General features: G+C 34.5%; 1 protein-coding gene across 1 annotated transcript in view; it reads left to right on the top strand.

Annotated features, from left to right (window-relative positions):
• The window catches only part of SEMA3E (sema domain, immunoglobulin domain (Ig), short basic domain, secreted, (semaphorin) 3E), a gene marked incomplete at its 3' end in the record, with an annotated part of 299672 nt that overhangs the window by 28749 nt on the left and 250264 nt on the right, over positions 1-20659 (top strand). The window lies entirely within an intron of this gene.

Below are 20659 nucleotides of genomic sequence, written 5' to 3'. Positions count from 1 at the left end.
GAGCCACTCCCAAAGGCCTTGAGCAAGTGGACCCGATGTGGCTGGGTTACCGTTTGGTTTTATACATTTCAGAGAGACAGGGTTACAGGTAAAGTCATAAATCAATACGTGGGAGGCATACATTGGTTTGGCCCAAAAAGGTGGGCCATCTCGATGGGGGGGTGCTTACAGGTTATAGGTGGGTTTAAAGATTCTTTGGTTGACAATTGGCTGAGAGAGTTAGGCTTTATCTAAAAGACCAGAAAGGAAATGCTTGATTTAAGATAAAGGTATGAGCACTCTGGGAGGTCCAGACAGGAGAACCTTTCAAGTTAAGATAAGGATCTGCTAGGATGCCTGAGTTAAGATGGGGGCTTTCTGTCTTTTAGGTGATGCTAATGCTATACCGGAATCAGGTTGGGAAGTAAACCACACTATATTTGGTTAACAAAACCTGCCTAGTGGGATTTTACTATTTGTGAGCCTGATTCATCTGGCCCTCTTAGGAAGGAATTTTGAGCAAAAGAAAAAGATCAGAGTTCAGTCCTCAACTTCACCTTTTGAACCTCTTTTTTCTTTACCTGCAAAACAGAATTATTACTTTCATCATCACATGTAAAGGGGTGCAGTAGCACATGACCGAATGCAACGTGGTTTCAGGATTGGATCCTGGAACCAAGAAAGGACATTAGTGGAAAAACTGATGAAATCCAATCAAGTGTAGGGCTTGGTGAGTGATACTGTACCACTGTTGGTTTCTTAGTTTTGACAAATGTGCTATAGTTTGAGATGATAACACAAGGCAAACTAGTGAAGGGTGGAAGGGAATGCTATATGATCTTTGCAACATTTCTGTAAATCTAAAGGTATTCCAAAGTGAAAAGATTATTATTATGGCCAGACACGGTGGCTCACACCTATAATCTTAGCACTTTGGGAGGCCCAGGCAGGAGGATCGCTTGAGCTCAGGAGTTCAAGACCAGCTTGGGCAACATAGCAAGACCCTGTTGCTCAAAAAAATAGAAAAATTAGCCAAGTGTGGTGGAGCATGCCTGTACTTCCAGCTACGAGGGAAGCTGAGGCGAGAGGATTGCTTGAGTCCAAGAGTTTGAGGTTGCAGTGAGCTATGATGACACCATTGCCCTCATGCCCTGGCAACAGAGCAAGACTTTGTCTCAAGTAAATAAATAAAGTTTATTATTATTTTTTTACATTTATTTTACTCTCCTGATGTTAAGAATAAAAAATTATGATCAAAACAATTGAACTATGGATTATAGAATACAAAAGACTATTAAATGCAGAAATAATACTGATAATTTTAATTTAAAAGCTTTGTTAATCATATTAATATGGATTATTTTTAGGTCTAAATTCTTGTTCTCATATGATATCAGAGTAAGCCTGTTTCTTTATGCAGATGGTAAATAGGGCTCCTTGTTAGTTCAATTTTAGATGAAATGAGTAAAGAAAGAGTACTTTCTGAAAACAGTAGTCATTTCATATTGTTTTGTGGTTTACAGTGTTCCATTAAAAACAACATGATATTGTCGGGCCTATTTTAAGCAGTCATATAGTCCAATTCACAAAGAATAATTGATAATTCTGTTCCATGTTTTATTTCTTTATATTTTTAGATTTTTTCCTGCATGTCCTTTTATTTATTGATGGGAGGATGAGGAGAATGGCAGGATGGGTTAAACGGATTCACTGGGATACACAAAAGGGCAAACAAAGACTTTGTTGCTTTTAGGTTGTAGAGTAGTTATGATGTTAGGATGCATTTTCCAATATGGATAAAAGTCACTATCATTAAATTTCTACTATGTGTTCAATGTTTTAGATGTACCATCTCTAATCTTCAAAACATCTTCACACTATTATTCATATTTCACATATAAGCGAAAAGAAGTTCAATTATTTATATGTCTTGCCCAAGTAAAGCCATGTAGCTAGCAAATGACAAAAGTGAATTCAAATTCAGTGTTTGTCCACACTGGCTGACTATGGATATGAGTTTTTAAAGATTATTCCTACTTACTCTATCAAACTGTCTTTCCCTATGGTATAGAATTTAGTCTGCTTTATATTAATATTTTTCTGCGTGAAACATAAACTGTCATTAAATTTATATGTTAAGGATGGAGAGATCATATTGGGAGTTACTGTATAAACTCCAAAGCATAGTTTCCAAAAGACTTGTTCCTCAGGATAAGCATGTATTTGTCCCAGAAATAGACATTTGTGTATTTTACCCCCCACTAGTGACACTGGAACACTCTGTTCTTTAAAATATAGGGTTAAAATTAGGAAAGGAAGGTTTTACCTGGATAAACACACAATTATCAAACTCTCCCCTTAGCATTAGGAAGGCAGTGGGGACTCGGCAAGCATTTTTATTTGCTTATTTCCCTCATCAATTGAAAATACAGTCAAATTCTGGCTGTACGAACTTGGGTATTTTGCTATTTAAGTCTCAGTTCCTCATCTGTAAAATGTACCCATCTCCTTCATAGGACTGTTTTTTGGATTTATTTAAATATTATATTTAAAGTTTACATCACAGTGCCTGGCATAATATGACCTTAAAATTGCAAGTATTTACTGAGAGTATGAGAGCATATAGTTAAGAAAGAAGTTATATTGTTATCATTACAGGTGGTATTCTCCATGATCTCTGAAGATATAATAGGGAATACAACCAAAGTTGTTGCCCTTGTTAAGCTTACAGTCTAGTGGGGGAGGAGAATATATACATATATATATTTTTTTCTAGTTGTTGAGTAGTACTCTGAATAAAAATAAAAGAATGACAGGTAAAGCAGGTTAAGGAGGATAGAGTGTTTCAGGGATTCTATTTTATGTAGAGTGATCAGGGAGAATGTCTCTGATAAGGTGATAGTTAAGTAGAAAAGCAAAAGAAATGTGGAAACCTGGGAGGAGAACATTATGGATGGAGAGAATGGCAGGTGCAAAGGCACTGGAGCGGGAACACCTTTTGTGCCCTCTAATAGCGGAGCGAACAGGGAGGAATAGTGGAAAATGAAGTCATCGAGGTGGTTGGGGAACCGATTCTGTGGACCGTGGCTGCCATGCTGAAGAGCAGACTTAGGCTGTGTGATGGAAAGTCATTAGAGAGTTTTGAGATGAGGAATGACTTGGTTTGACCCTCAAATTGAAAAGGTCACTTATTCCTGGCTGGTCAGATGATAGTTTGAGGGGCAAGGCTTGAAACAAGGAATCCAATTTGGAGTCAATTTTAATAGTTCAGGTGGGAGATGATGTTTGCTTGAACAGAAGAGATATTGGTGATGGTGGAAAGAAAAGATATTATGGATATTAAAAGTAGAGCTGACAGAATTTGCCAATTAATTCTTACAGGATGTAAGAGGGAGAAAGATGCCAAAGATGATTCCAAGTGTTTTGGCCTGAACAACTGGAGGAGAGGAATTGCCACTTCCTGACAGGAGGGCTTCTGGAGAGGGGCAAGTGTGACTATGAAGAGAAACTAGGGGAAGGTGGGGGCACCTGAGTTCAAGGGAGTGATGGTTAGAGATGGGTAGTATACGGCATGATGTCTGATGATGGAGTGATCTGGCATGAGGAAAATAGTTGATGATGCAAAAGAGGGACTAACGTCCTTGGATAGGTGAGTGATGGGATTTCTTGAAGCTGCGTAGAGGCCAGGAATGCAGAAGGACGGCAGGGCATAGGGGTATTGATGCAAGTGGTTAGGTAGAATTGATGATGGTGAAAGAACTTGGGATTTCTCTCCTGATCACTTCAAGTTTCTCTATTAAATATAGAGCATGGCTCTCTACTGTGGGAGTAGGGGGAGGGAGGAGGTGTGTATTGGTTTGCTAGGGCTACCATAACAAAGTACCACAGACTGGGTGGCTTAAACAAGTGAAATTTATTTTCCCACAATTCTGGAGGCTAGAGGTCTAGATGAAGGTTCAGGAAGGTTGGTTTCTTCTAAGGCCTCTCACCTCTCCCTGTGCCTTCACGCGGCATTCCCTCTGCATTTGTCTGTGAGGACTCACCCTGATGACCTCATTTTAACTTAATCATCTCTTTAAAGGCCTTATCTCCAAATATAGATAGTCACATTTTGAGGTACTGGGCTTTAAGATTTCAACATCTGAATTCTAGGGGGACACACTTAGCTCCAACAAGGTTTTTGAAGTTTGAAGGAAGTGTGATATAATTGTTTAGAATGGGCTAGTTAAGATTGTAAGACAGCATTTAGATTAAGGTAGTAAACCTATTCATTCATAGTCAAATCATTTGTAATATCCACGAGATTAAAGAAATTCAAGGGATAACTTAAATTTACATTTTAGTAACTCTATTCATGCCAACTAAATTCAATAAATATTTTGAACATATACTCTGTATTCCAAGTATTTCAGAAAATAATAGTAACTCTAGATTTATTCAGTAAGCAGAACACATGTTCCAAGTATTTTTGCCAAGTGTTATACATTCGTTATACCCTAAATTATGCCTACAAAAGTGAAAATTAGAAACTATAAAGAAAGGTAGAGTGAGCTCTCTCTATTTTTCATCCTATGATCTTCAGACTAAACTACAATTTCTGTTAATCTCTAATACAGTCCTGTATTCTCTAATAAAAGCCTTTGTGCTTTTTTGTCTCAGGTGTTTAATACATATTTTTTCACAATTTCTTTGTAGTTTATCTTTAAATGGAAATTTAATATTTTCCAGAAACATTTTGGTTTTATTTTATAATTCATTGTAGTATATTTTGTTTAATTTTCTTTCCAAATAGAGGGGAGTCTTTTTGGCTCTTTAAACATCTTATTGACCATAATCATTCAATATACAGTATTTAATTTTATTAAGGTAATGTTTAAAATACACTAGAAAATATGAAGCACATCATTAAACTATGATTTTGAAGAAAATTTGTTGTCTGGTCAACTTAGGATATTCATTTTATTTCAGTTAAGAAAGTAATAAACAATCAAGTTTTATGCAAGATTGTTTTTAATGAATTTTAAGTAAATCAAGCTTTAATTTACATGAGTAAACATTGATTTGGTAAATAAAATCTATCATTTTATTGCTAAATTTATCACCAATGACCACAATACACAAGATTAGCTATTTAAAAGTCAAAAATTAACAGGCTAGCATAATTTTGTTAGCTACATAAAGTACAATATTGATAATTTCCTAAAGGATAAAACATTTACTTATATTTGGAAGAGTTTATTTTAATTAAATATTAAAATAAAGCAGATGCCTTAATTGTCTGAAAATCTTCATCAAATTTAAGTGCTATACAAGTCAATCACTTGTCTCTGAACACATGAATTCTAAGTAAAAGTTTCAGAAGAAATATAAACGTATACTTTTAAACATGTATTTAAAGTATACAATGTGCCTGAGCCGTATCATAATTTTTTTCCAGTAAATATTTTATAAACTTTTGTTGTTGTTAAGTGCAATTTCTCCATTTAGACATCATTATAAATCTCATTTTGAAAAGAAGAGACTGACATACACAGTTTTAAATAACCTTTTTTGGTTGACCTTTTTTGAATTTCATGGCTATGCTATATGATAAAATATATAGTAGTAGCTGAACTATTCAAAATATGTTGCAAAAGAGAGGTAAAATGTATGTAAAGAGACAAATTATATACATCATTTTGTTTAAATTAACTTTCTCAATACATAGTAATTTCTCAGAAGTTTCTCTATACTTTCTCGATACTAGAAATTTGTCAGATGGCTTTACTTTTACTTCTTGGCAGGCCTCCCTTGAATCCTTCAAGTGAAGGAAATTTTATGCTGCAAGTTATACCACAGTCTACTTTTTCTCTCCCTTAGATCTCAAACAATGAGACTTGGAATTTTACCAACTTTGAATACTTTAATGTGCCCATAACCATTTGGGTTATATGTCATTTGAAAATCTAATGAATACAATGGATCCTCCATAAAAATTCAAAACTTTGCATGTACACTCAAAATGTTGCATTCAAATTCAAACAATTCATGGATCTTCATAAGATAATCCATGAATATTCAAGGCCTTCAAATTATAGTGCTTCTAGATCCACAAAGAAGCCTAGTTTTGACTTATCATCTTGATGGAATACAATATGTAGTGGGAACAGAAAAGGAGTTGTTTATGATGAGCAAGAAGTTCATCATACTAAAAGTTTGAAAAAAGCAAATCACAGAATTATATATGTACTATGATTTCAATAATATAAAATGTGCATGCTCTGAACAAAAATTTTAAATACTCATGCAAAATAAAAATAGTTTTGTAAGGGTAATGAAATTATGGATAATTTTTGCCCCTTTTTAATGCTATGTTACTTTGTATTTAAAAGTAATATAGTCATAAACTTAGAAAAGAGATAACTTATAGCCTGGACAAATGCAATCATCCTTTAATTGTTCTCTGAGCATTTATTCTTACTATCTTTCTTTTCATTCTTTTGGATGAAGCTAAAATAATTTTTAAAAAATTCCAATCTGGTTATAACACCCCTAATTAAAACTCCCCCGTGACTTCTAATTGCTCTAGGATAAGAATCTTGAATGTGGTCTCCAGAGCTCCTCTTCACGAGATGGCCTGTGTCCATCTCCCCACCCTTTCCTCCAGTTCACTAGCCATTCCCAGAAACAGCCTCTCTGCCTACACATGTGATTTCATGCATTCATTCCTTTGTCCTCTTTCTCTCTTTTCTTCATATCCTTTAGATTGCAGCTCCAAATTGACTTCCTCAGGGAAGCTCCTACTGATCCTCCAACTTGATCATACTTATAACATTTTGTGTTTTTATTTCATAGCTCTTTTTGAGTGAATGAATAAAGGTAAATGAATGAATAATAAACCCACAAACCAGTTCATATTTTATAAAATATTAAAAATATGGTTTTCTCTGCATATATAAAAATGAGGGTAAAGCACTGCAATTGTCTGAGTTAGGCCATCTAGGCGGCCCCCTCCCCTGCAGATCGACATGTGTAGGGCAAGGCCCCTTCAAGATAACACGGTAATGAAATTACAACAGCAAAGATCATGCTCAGTGAGCGGAGAAGATTTTTTACGTCTGTAGTTTATTTCTTGAGATTTAGGATGATAACCTGATGTCAAAACCTCCAGTGATTTTCATACATTCAGAGAAAGAGAAAGTCAATTAAGTTGTACGAAGAATGAGTTGACCACATTATTTGTTGTCAGGTGGACACAATAGCTGACTGACTGAATCTATCCTTTTTAAAAGTTATGTAAGTACAGCCATCGGTCATTTCACACTGGGGGGTTCAAATGGAAAGACAAATTAGCCCAGTGGGAGCTCTTCAGCATCAACCTAGTGGTTGGAATAGTATTTCTAAGCGTTCATTTAGAAGTTCAGTCTTCCTGAACTATTTCCACTTGCACTAGCCAGAAAGTGTTGGTACAATTGAACATAGAACCCTTTGTGTGGACTTAACAGTTAAGAAATAGGAGTACTTGTCACATCCTGCATTGCACTTTGAGTAGTCTAAATACAAAACAAAGATTGTGAACTTATAACATTTTTAGTTTTAACTTCAAATATTTCTTGGAAACTTCACATTAGCAAATCCTATTCTATAATCTAACACTGGCTACAATATAATATGCAAATAGAAAATACACCTATTAGTTTAAGATAATTTCTAATTTGATTTTTAAAAATCTCACTAGATTACAAAAAAAAATGGATGAGCTGCAAAAATATTAAGGTTAACAAATCGTCAATTCAATGGCTTTTTGAAGATCGCCATGACAGGAAGAACCATTAACCACTTTGTTCTCTTCTTTCTGTAATTAGGCCTTTCAAACATTTCACAGCTTGAGATGCATTCAAGGCAGAGTCATTTTTAGTCCTCTCATCAAGTACAGTTACCTGCAGGATGACGAATGCTGACAAAACATGTAACAATTGCTTTTCACCACAGGGTAATTGGGATTCTGGGTTTCAAAATGTTATGGAATATTTGGGATGTCTAAAAATGTATTATTTGTTTCAATTGTTCTTAATTTTAAAATTTCATCTCCTTAGTATGTGTGTGTGTGTGTGTGTGTGTGTATGTGTGTGTGTATGGGTTCTTTGCATTTTTAAAAAGTGAGAGAAAATCACTTAGGTTTAATATCAAATCCAAAAAGAAGTGTCATTTCTACTTAAATTTGGTCAAAGAGTCTAAACATCCAGGTATATTTTCACAAATTATAGACAGTTCTATTCAGAGTATAGACATGGGACTTAAATGGAATAAAATATTGGAAGAAAGAAGTTTCCTTTCTTTCTATATGCTTATTGCTTATTAAACTAACTTAGCTTCACTTTAAGGGGAGGGAGCAAAATTTTCCTGTCCTTTAATTGCTTTGCAAATGCACTTTATTCTAATTTTTAAACAAAGAAGAGCTTCTTATCAATTGTTAGAACAGTTTTAGCTTTTCTGAAATGTGGGTATGGTCAAGTTCATTAACAGAACCATGCAATTAAGGATATGAATCTTTTCGCTCTCTGTACCTGAAGAAATTTTTGACAGAAGATGACTTAGCAGGATAATTTCTACACAAATTTCAGTTCCTATTCAGTTTCTTAGCACCTAATTTTTTTCTTACAGCCTTTAAAAAACACTCACACATGCAAGAGGAGTTGCCAAGTCCAAAGAAAAGTATGCAAGTATTTGTATAAGTACTTGTTATAAGAACTGTTATGTTGTAATAGACAGTTCCAAAGACGGATAAAGTAGCTAGGTTTTTAAACAATATTTTAGAAGAATGAAAAGTCTGCGGCAGGCAAAAACAAATGTGGCTTAAAAGATTAGAAACATTTCCTTCTGTGAGAAAATTGTTAAGCTTTTGTATTTTTTCTTTACACTTTTTAAATAAAAGTGTATCTATCTCACTGATGATATTAGAATCAATTTTCTAAACAACTAAACTTCAACCAATATTAGGAACAGAGCACTTTCTCACCTCCTTAATAAAATGCTTACAATATTATCTAGTTTTATTCTGATAAGATATGCCATTTTTCTGTATTTATAGCTATGCGTTATGTAAGTGGTATTAGCTCTTACGTCATAAGAACACAAAGCTTCCTCCTCTCATCCCTGTACCTGGAAGTAATTTACAGATACTCCTATTCATGGTATAAAGTAAAAAAGGTCTGCTACAAGGTTGCAGGCTTTTTTAACTCTCTTTTCTCTCTGTTTTCAGGAAGAACTGAAAATAACCAAACACTCATGTCAACACATGAACTTCAAGGTTGAGAGCTAATGATGTACACATTCATACTACATTTCTAAATGTTTTTTACTTCTAGAAGTAGGAGACTTTGGCTAATAGGTTAATGACGTATCATGGTGAAATATTATATTGAGTTAGAGGCTTGTTGAAAAAATATTACACAATATATGTACTTTTTCTTGGACCTATGCATAAAACAATGAAATATTGCATATTTTTGGTAGGCTAAATTTTAATCTCAATTTAATTTAACAAAAATTTATTGAGTACCTACTGTATGCTATTTGTGATACTCAAATGAGTCAAGTATACTGTTAGCTATTAAGGGAATTACAACATAAAGAGAATAATGATACATATTAACAAGTACAAATGATGTAGGCAACATATACTACTACAGGGACATTACAAACAAAAGGTGAGGAGAGCCGTAAAAGGAAAACGAAAGTAAAGTTTAAGAGTGCCTCGAAAGGTCAAGTACTTTAGACCCCTCAAAGTAAGATGAAGGCACATCCTTTGATGGTGGAGAAGGGACAGTGGAGATGGGCATGCTCATTTGACATTTATTGAGCACTTACTATGTTAAAAATATTTTTAGATATAGTATCAAGAAAAGTTTTGTGAAGGCAGTTGTAATTCATATGGGTGATGAATTATGATGTGTAAGTTTTACCATTTCAAAACTACAGAGAATATGGCTTGTTTTTCTCACATTTTCTACTTTATCATATTGGTGTTATCTACTTTATTATATCTCCCCATGGTTTGACAGGGATGGAAGCAATAACTACATTGCTCCTATCCTGAAAAAGAATTAGAGAGAAAAAATCCCTACCCACCCCATTTCCAATGTAACCCAGAGCATACAGAAATCTTCTCCACTATTTAGAGTGAATAATAATAAGAGCGTAAAGCAGTAGTAGTGGTAATATACAAATAAGCACCTGCCATTTATTGAACTTTGACTATACGTCCAGGAATTTGCTAACATTGATTAGTATTTGTCTTTGCATTTCCTTCAAAGTGTATTTTCTATCAAATAGTTTTTAAGTGAAAGAAAATAACCTGCGCTAGGTTAAACACACAGGGAAAATTTATCATTAGTTAGGGGGATGATTTGTGAACCACAGCACCACAATGTAACCAGGCTTTAAGAAGGATGAAGAATCAGGACCTGACGGTACATTAGGAACTCAGGAAGGAGGCTTTCTTAGTCTCTTATCTTTGCTTATCTCCCTGTATCTGTATCTTGGCTTTCTGTGTTTCTATGTACACACGACAAGAAAAAGGTGGTCATTTTACAGCTTCAGGAGTTGAACCAATATTAATGGCTATTGTTCAAACCCAATTCCAAATTTTCAGGAAAGGGAATTTGACTATATGAGCTTGGGTCAGATATACAAGATTGAGCCAAAAAAATGTAGCTGGAGTATTAAATTCACTTACAACACATATGGGGGAAGAGTTCTCAGAGAAAGAAGTCTTGTGTGCATTCTCCAGTGTGAGGATGGCACCAAGAGGGTAAATAATTTGTACAAGTTCACACAGCAGATAAATGGCAAAATGGGATTTCAAACGTAGACATTTGTCTGAGTAGCTTTCATTGAATGTTACCCAAGTAGCTTTTACTGAATTCTGTTGACTCTTGTATTAGTGTCCTACTGCTAGTAGGTAATGATCAAGTAAAAAATTAGTGTCTTTAAACAACATCTTACAGTTCTGGAGGTCAGAAGACTTAAATGAGTTGGCAGGTCTAAGTTCCTTTTAGAAGCTCTAGGGGGGATCAATTTCTTTGGCTTTTATGCCTTCTAGAGCAGTGGTCCCCAACCTTTTTGGCACCAGGGAATGTTTTCATGGAGGACAATTTTTCCATGGACTGGGGAGGGAGGGATGGTTTTGGGATGATTCAAGTGCATTACATTTCTTGTGCACTTTATTTCTATTATTACATTGTACTATATAATGAAATAATTATACAGCTCACCATAAGTTGGGGACCCCTCTACTAGAAGCCGCCTGCATTCCTGGGCTTGTGTCATTCTATCCACTGCTTTGGTCATCACATCTTCTCTCACTCTGATCCTTCTGTCTCCATCTTGTAAGGGCCCTTGTGATTGCATTGGAGCTACCCAGATATTCAGGATAGTCTCTCCATCTCAAAATCCTTAACTAAATCATATCGCCAAGGTCCCTTTTGCTATAACATTTTCAAAAATTCTGGAGATTCACACATTCCAGAGATTAGGATGTAGACATCTTTAGGGAGGCCATTAGTCAGAGTACCACAACCCTCTAGAGTCTAGTCTACTACCTAGTATTGCCGTTGGAATTGATCTTTTAATCTGCTTTTTACGCCCTTAATTGCTACTCATTTTTAGTTATTCTTATTTCTCTAAGATACTGACTCTGGCAAAAAAAATACATTTTTTCTTTATTTCATCTTAATATTGCTTGAGATTCTACCATGCTTACAGTCATTGATATTTCTTGGTCTTGACAATTTCCAGATCCTTCATTTGTAATGTATTCTATCCATTATTTGAGATGGACTTTAAAGCAAAGTTCTAATCTTGACAGAGATGGGCGCAAAGGGAGGGCATTTTATTTTGAAAGATTTTTATAAACCAAGGCCCAGAGGAAGGCGTACATGGAGTAAGCATAGAATATAGTCTGTTACCCAGTCTGTAGGGAATATTTGATGGAAGGATGAGAGGAAAAGTAGATTAGGAGTCATATTTTAGAGTCTTTCAAACTAATCTGTAGGGTACTTATATAATATGATTGATGGAAAAATGATTATAATCTCAAAATTAAGTATTCTATAAATCTATTACTTTTAAAATATGTTTAGGTGTAGAAACTGCCCATTCTTTACACACGCATGGATTCTGCTTCTAAAATTTCAATAATGATTTTTAAAAAAACAATTGTATTATTTCTTTTTTGTTATTTTGAAACAGACGTTCAGCACACAAACATATGCACACACAGCCACGAACACATTAGCAGGACTTCATACAATGCTGGCTGTAAAATATGATTGGAACGCTAAAGGCATACACCTTTAAACAAAGATGTTTGTTCTGCTTATCTCATTCTGTAGTTCTAATGATTTTTAATGGTATTGACTGATTTTCTGAATGTGAATATTTGTCTATATGTAAACTGTTAGGTAGTAAGTACCCAGTGTGTGAAATATATACTCATGCCCATTATATTCATCTTGGGTAGAACTATTCATATTTATGTTAAAGAAAATCAGTTTAATTATATTGTCATAAAAAACCACCTATGAAGGTGTTTAATGGCTATATATCAACTTTGGAGCAAAAGTAGGTGACTTGAATTTGAGCTCACAGTATAAATGAACTATTTTTGGCATCCATTAGATTAAAATGATTAAATTACTTCTCTCCTGTGTCTCATATTCACATAGAAAGTTTTGTACTTTTGCTTAACCACAAAATACCCTCTAGGAGGGGGAAAAAAGTAATTCCATAGCTAATGAAAGGGACATTGTGTTAAGTGTAACTTAATGTTTCCTCTAGATTTACTATTTTAGAAAAGGCTAGAAGTAGAAATTATTAAGCACCAGTGACTTACAATGACATCATTCTGTATTTAATTAAAATGTGTCCTTACTATTTCACTAAGGCTTTCAAAACCATAGAACTTTATCTAATTTCATTTTTTACTTTAAAAATGAAAGTTACTAGAATTTTCATATTTGATACTTATTTTCTGAAGTATGATAAAAGATAAGTCCAAATATTTAGGCAAATGTAACTCAGAACTATTTTGCCTATAAAAATGTTCCTAGTGGCTGTGTATATAAAGAAAAATTTCCACAATATTTACTGCCTATTCATTTATGTAGCTGAAATTTATTGAGTGCCATATACCTTAAGTCTTAAAGATACGAAGATATATAACATACAGATTTTATTCTAAAGAGAAAATTGATATACAGTTAAGTATACAGCATATAATGAGATAAGTGGTGATAAAGACATATGCAAATGTGACACCAAGGGGTGTCACAACAGGTTTTCTGGTGGTAAATTATGTTGTAGTGAGGTGTTAGAAGCTTAGTTGACTCTGAGCATTTGGTCTCTTTAAGACAAGGTTGGACTTCTCCCAGTTTCAGCTCTCTCTGCAAATGCTTGGAGCAGTAAACTGCAAGCATTATGAACACAGCGTATTTCCAAAGGGAGGACTCTACCCTGTATAATAGCATCGACTCACCATTGACATTTCACATATAAACACTGACTTAGTTATCTACATGGGCAAGCAAAGAATGGATGAATAAAGCCCAAGGACATTTTATAAAAGCCACTGGTATTTACTTCTTTATACTATTTAATTATTTCAATGCTATCCCTCACTAACTCATTTACTAAAGTCTACCAATAGAATAAAATGGCATCATTTATCATAGTGGCATTCTTAGTCTTTTAAAGGATCTCTAAAACGATTTCATTTTGATACAGTGAAAATTTGAAGTATTTAGAAAAATACTAGAGAAATGCTAGCTCCAGGATCTCACTGCATTTAAGTTTTGGCCCAGTCGTGGTGCCCATCTGTACTATCTACCCTAAGGCCTGCCACCAAAGGTAGATCTAGCCTACCTCTAATCCAGCATTCTCAGTTCAGTGGTGCCAACTACCATAAATACCCACATTCACAAGAAAGATCTAATTTATGTGAGAACTTTTTGAAAACCTAATTGACATATTAATATGAGGCTTTATAATAACAGTACAAAGTTAGTTGCAATGCCTTCTGAATATTTCTCTTCCTCTTAATTTCCAGAAATATACCACCAAGTATACCTGATCATTCTTTTAATTAACATTATTTCAAACTCTTTGTCTTTAATATACATTTGCGTGTGTGTGTGTGTGTGTGTGTGTGTGTGTGTGTGTGTGTGTGTGTGTAAGGGCTGTCTGGAAACTATCTAGCCGTTTTATCCATTATCCATGAATCCATGGCTGGATACTTTCCGGACAGCTCTCATATACATTTTGCTATTAGAATAATATTCTCTTTATACCAAAGTATAAAATATTAGTCCTATAGGAACATCAAGGGTAGCACTGGAAGTATGAGAACTGAGTTTGTTACATTACAACAGAGGGCTCTACACTGCCTATACAGTGAATTTTTCATGAATTCATATTAGTTTTTAGGTTATAGCAATAACCAAGAAAAGTATAGCTGTGCTATATTATTAATATATGGTAAATATGTTTGGACAAAAGTGAATATAAGTCCAATAGAATGTAGCATAAATTGCTGATTGGACATCAGCTTTCCTTAGAAAGCTTGCTAAGGCTAGGGTAGGACAGCTCATGGCAGCCACAATTAATGAGTGAAAGCTGATAGTAAAGGTGCTCGTGTTAAGCAAAACACAGTCAAGATAGTGAAATGGGTGGACCTAAGGAACTGAGTGCTGAGACAGAGCATTGGTCTGATGCAGCCTTCTAGAGCATCTACAGAGACAGAAGATTACAGAGTGAATATCACTAAGGCCATTCTTGACTGTTACATATTTCAGTTAAGAAAAATAATTACAGTAAGAAAGTATCAAGTTTTATGACATAAGACCTGAGACCTACAATGACCAGAGACCTTCATGAAAAAGACTTTGGTTAGGCTTAGGTCATGCTTTCAAACGTTTTAGTCTGGTCCTTGTCTAGTTTGGTGCACTGTGGCCATAAGACTTTTCCAAACCACAATATTAGTATCAAAAGAGATACTTACGTGGATGCATTCCTATCCAGCAGTATAGGTATGTGGGTGCTATCCATAAAACAGATAATTTCACTGCTAGTTCTATAAGGTAAGTATTAGTGTTCTTTCTAGTAGTTTCAGGCAATCTCCTGTCCAGCTGGTCTAGCCATCAATCCATAGATTTGCTGAGAACAGTGCAGTTATAGAGTTGAGTGTTAAATGAGTATGCTATAATTGGGGTAAATGAAATGACTGTTGTTAGAGGAACTCTCATGTGGAGAGCTCCCTAAAGCCTTGCCCTTAGGAAGTTATCATTTTTATTAGATTATTTAACCCCCCTGATATTGGGTTTTTTTTTTTTTTTTTGTACCTAGAATAATAGTAAGGAGCAGCCAAAAATTTCACACAGGTTCAGATAAATATAGGGAGTTCCAAGATGCCATCGTGAAAGGAATGGGACTCCAATAAAAAGAGGTCTTTTGTTTGATAGGATGAGGAATGAGAATAGGGAACTGGGCACCAAGAATCTGGTGCCCAGGATTGGAAAAGCAGGTGGATTGGAGTGAAAAGCTAAAATTAACAGATTATTCTTATGAATTTTTCATATATAGACACACACACATATACAGAGATCCAGAGATAAACTATTCTGTGCCTCGTTATATATTTATCATATAGTTAAACTATAACTATGTGTATGAATGTGTTAACATACATACATATACATATGTCTCCTGTCTTTATTCACTGAGAGAGCCTAGAAGCAGAGCCTAAGGAGCAGTGAGCATATCCAGTGAATACCATTCATCATTAAAAAAAGCCAGGGTTTCTTGGAGAAGTGGTTGGAGTGGTTGGACTGGAGCAGGGAAAATATAAGATGAACATAATGTACTAATGTGCTGATAAAAAAGAAAGAAAAGAAAGAGAGAGAAAAGAAAAGGAAAGGAAAGGAAAGGAAAGCAAAGGAAAGGAAAGCAAAGGAAAGGAAAGAAAAGAAAAGAAAAGAAAAGATGGGTAGTGTGCCAAAAGGACACAGGACCCAACTTGAAAAATCCGACAGTGGCTGAAATTAGAACAATTTGGCCAAAAAAAAAAAAAAAAAAGAAGTTATAATAGTATTGGATGATAACCAAAATAATTACATCAATATCTAAGTCCATACTAATATAAATAAATAACTGAGTAAATAAGTAAGTAGGAGATGGAACAACTCTTCCTTACAGAATAGTTCCAACGAAAAATCTAAAAGAAATGAGGAAAACAGAAAATCACCATTAGAACCTTCCAGTACTAATTGCTGCAGGCAAGACACAAGGGTGGATGCCAAAATTAGTGGGCAAAAGTTTTAGGAGAAAGGGGATATTTTCATAGCCACAAAATATCCTTTCCTAAAATATATTAATTACAAAGAAAAAAATAGTAATATTACAGTGGAGAAACCCAGCAAACACCACGTTAACCAAATGATCCTGGTAACTTATCAAATCATGAACTCCTGCTATGATGCACTGAGGTGTGATGCATCTCCATGGTATCCTTCCCAATAATGCATGACTTCAGTCTAATTATGAGAAAACACCAAACGTACCCAGAATAATATTGTACAAAATTACTGACTAGTGCTCTTTAAAAGTGTCAAGGTCAAGAAAGGGAAGGAAAGAATGAATAAATACCACAGAATAAAAGAGACTAAGAGGACATGACAACTAAATGCAATCTGGGACCCTGGATTGGATCCTGAGACAGTAGAAGGGCATTAGTGGAAAAAATTGGTAAAATCTGAATAAAACCTATAGTGCAGTTAATAGCATGGTGCCAATGTTAATTTTCTAGTTTTGCTAATTGTACCATGGTTAAAATTTAATGTTAGGGAAAGCCAGGGCATGTGAGAAATCTGTATTGTTTTTGCAACCCTTTTGTGTATATGAATTCATTTCAAAATAAAGTAAAAGCAAATATATGACTGAAAAAATAGAAATAATTCTACATGTCATGGAATTGTGAAAAACTGCTGTTTCAGCTTACTGCTATTAATTAGAATGCTTTTGATTACAAGTAACAGAGAAACCTCAATTGTTTTAATAGATAATTGAACTGAAAAATCTTAAAAGTAAGAGGATGTTGAATCAAGATTTCATTCAATCAAGACTGGCTTCTTCTTATGTAGATTCTCTTTAGTTTAGCCTTCCTTTGCAAGCTGCTTTATCCTCAACCCGGTAATGAGATAGCTACAGAAGTTCTAGGCCCCTCACTAATGTCCAGGGAAAGAGAGGTCTACTAATTGCTGTCTTTAAAAAGCAAGAAACTATCTTTCCCAGAAGTTCCCAGGAAATCTCATTTCTCCCCAAATCTAATTGGAATAAATTGAGTTGGATGCTCATTCCTAAACCAGTTGCAGATACAAAGGAATCATTTAGATCACTGGCCAGGGGATTCTGCCTAGTATGCCTACCCGAGAGGGGCGCTGAGCTATGTGGAGCTGGTTTAGACAGATGGACTGAAATCAGGTTATTAGAAAGGGGAAATGGATACTAGAAAGGAATGAACACAGTCCACTGTAACATATTTTTTCAAAATAAAAATCATACATGTGATCTGGTACTAATAAATAAATATTCTAATGTGGAAACAAAGACTCTGAAATGCATTGCCCTTCCAGAAAAAACTGGGAAAGTGTGCACTCATCCAGTACAGCACAGTGCTGTAATTATTTCAGCAATCTGGTGAGACCCAGTAGGTTAACTTATTAGTCCTTTAAATTCCAGCACTGATTAGTCTGATCCTTTTCCACTTGTTTCAATCAGCATCCTTGGAAATGGTTCCTTTGTTTACATACACTTGGCACATTTCCCATCCCTAATTTGATCACCTGCACCTGGAAAAACGGGTAATTTCATTTGAAGATTCAGGTGCCCTCATTAAGGAACAAAGCATTACATAAGCTTCCTGCTGGCTGAACAAATTTAAATTGTTCTCACATAAGCACCTCACCTTTTTACACACAAAATGTTATATGAAAAACAAACAAAAGAGTGTCTTTTGACACAAAGGGTAAAAATACTCCATGCTCTCTGGAGAGAAACAATCTGTTACTGGAATGAGCTGGCAAAGTTCTCTGTATTGGCATAGCTCACCATATGGAACAGCCTCGACGCTAACGATACCGGTTGGTGCATTGTAAAAGAAAAGACACAGCTGGTTTGTGTACCTCCAAACACAAACATAAATTTTAACAAATATGAAATAAGATTTAACATACATGACTGATTCAAATATAGTATTTAAATTGTTATCTACAAGTAATTATGGCCATGAAAATGCCATCAATGGAAGCAAATTGCCATTTACACGCTACATGTTATACTATATTTCTATAGTGAATTTAAAAATATATGGATAAGTTGCCCTTGCACTTAGGACCAATTGGGTACGTATCTGTAGATCTGAACTCTCCTTTATCTGTAAACCCAAGTATCTTACAGCTTATTGACTTTCTCCGTGTGGTTAAACCTTGACTGCGCAAACTCAATCTGTTTAAAATGGAATTCATTATAACACAACTGAAACCTTTGTCTCTCCCTGCATCCTTACCTTCAGTTAAGAGCACCTCTATCCATGCAATAACCTCAGTCTATAAATCCCAGGGTCATCTCTCATTCTTTTTCACTGCTTCTGAGCCTATACTCAAAATTACTAAGTATTTTTGATTGTATATCTAAGTATTGTTTTAATCTGTGATTTCCTTTCCAGTCTCCCAATGACCATCTTATTACAGTGGATTACATTTCTAGTTGTTCTCCATTTCAAAATTCTCTCCCTCTGCCCAACACAGAAACACACACATTCACATACTCTCTCACACACAAAGAGCTCTCAGACAAAATTACTACTACATAGATTTAATTTTATGATCTTGTCATTCTCTGCTTCAAAGTACTTGATGGCTCACTACTAGCTAGTAACTAAAGTTTAATAAACAAGGCTCTCCATAATTTGACCACAAACTACCTTAGCAGTCTATTACAATGTTTTAGAGATCAGCTTAATTGACTTTATTCATGTCTTCTTTTTGAAAATACTTGCTTCTGTTATCCTCCACCATACCTATTTCTCTTCTCTCCCTGACCAGGTCTTCAGTTGTATCATCCACTCATTTTATTTTAGCTAGCACCTTTACGGTAATTAGTCCCAAATTTGGTATCTTCAGCTGAGATACTTTCCTGAATCCCAAATCTACACATCAACTGCCTACTACTTAGTCTATCCTCTTGGATAGTAAATTGAACCTGTCACTTTCCTCTAACCATTCAATATGTCCCTTTATATTCAATCATCAAGTATTGATAATTCTAACTCCTAAATATTATTGTGATCTTAGAAAAAGTTTCAAGCCTGTTAGCCTAACTGAGGTAATGGTCATTGGTAGGGGGAGATAGAAAAACAATGCAAATTTGGATCTGTTATTTCGAAATTATATAAACCAGAGAAAATACTAAAAATAGGGGAGATATTCCAAAGTACTTTAAAATCTGAAAATAAATACAGCAAACAAAGTATTACTCCCAACACATCTATTACTATAATCCTAGGTGTGTATTTATTCATTTCATCTATCTTCTATCCACATTTAACATGAAGTATGAGTTTGACACTGTAGAGTAATTGTCACTTTGAGATGCAAAATCAGTCCCAATTTCATCCTTTTACATGTAAAAATATCTTAAAAACAAAATCTTTACCATATGCAGAATTTTTAAAGTTTATGGCAAAAATTATTTTTATGCTCTCCATAAACTGTTAAAATATGCATTCACATATTAACGACATGCTATATTAACATGCAAATACTTATGTATATTTCTATTCTTACAACTAGAACAGAACATAACATTACACTTATAAAACAATGTTATGGTTGTATTTTTTTACATGAATATATATGCAAGACAGGTTTAATGTTATAACTTGATCAAAAATGCTTCATTTAGAATTAAATAGAAAAAATCAATGTGAGTAAACAAAATAAAATAAAATCCTTACTCCTCTTATATTTGCTATATTACAGTTGTTTTATCACGTGGAGCTCTAGTTTATTTTCTTGAGTTAAATGAAATAAGCTATCTGAACTTATTTGATCATTATGAATTAAAAAACCTTTGAAATACAAAAATATTCCAGATTTTGTAATTTCTGAAAAAGTTTTAAATGTTTATTTTAGTTTGAACCATGTGAAATTGCCAATATTTGATCACTTTGCCTACAAAAATATCACTTCCATATGGTTCACTTATGTAATTTTATTCTAGTCCACTAAATTTACTCAAACTATTTTCTTCATTTCTATGTGTACAAACTGTACATTAAATAGAAATGTTGAAAGAACATTCAAATTCAGCTTACGAAATTGTAGCTAAAACTTAATATTATATCATTTACAATAAATGTATTTATTTATTTATTTTTTAGAGGCAGGGTGTGGCTCTTTTGCCCAGGTTGCAGTCCAGTGGCACAATCATGGCTTACTGCAGCCTCAAACCCCTGGGCTCAAGTGATCCTCCTGCCTCAGCCTCCTGAGTATCTAGGACTACAGGCATGAGCCACTCACTATGTCTGGCTAATTGTTCTTTATTTATTTATTTTAGAAACGAAATCTAGCAATGTTGCCCAGGCTGG

The sequence above is a fragment of the Propithecus coquereli genome, unplaced genomic scaffold (genome assembly GCF_000956105.1).
Source record: "Propithecus coquereli isolate 6110/MARCELLA unplaced genomic scaffold, Pcoq_1.0 Scaffold312, whole genome shotgun sequence".
NCBI lineage: Eukaryota > Metazoa > Chordata > Mammalia > Primates > Indriidae > Propithecus > Propithecus coquereli.
This window is presented reverse-complemented; position numbering and strand designations above follow the sequence as displayed.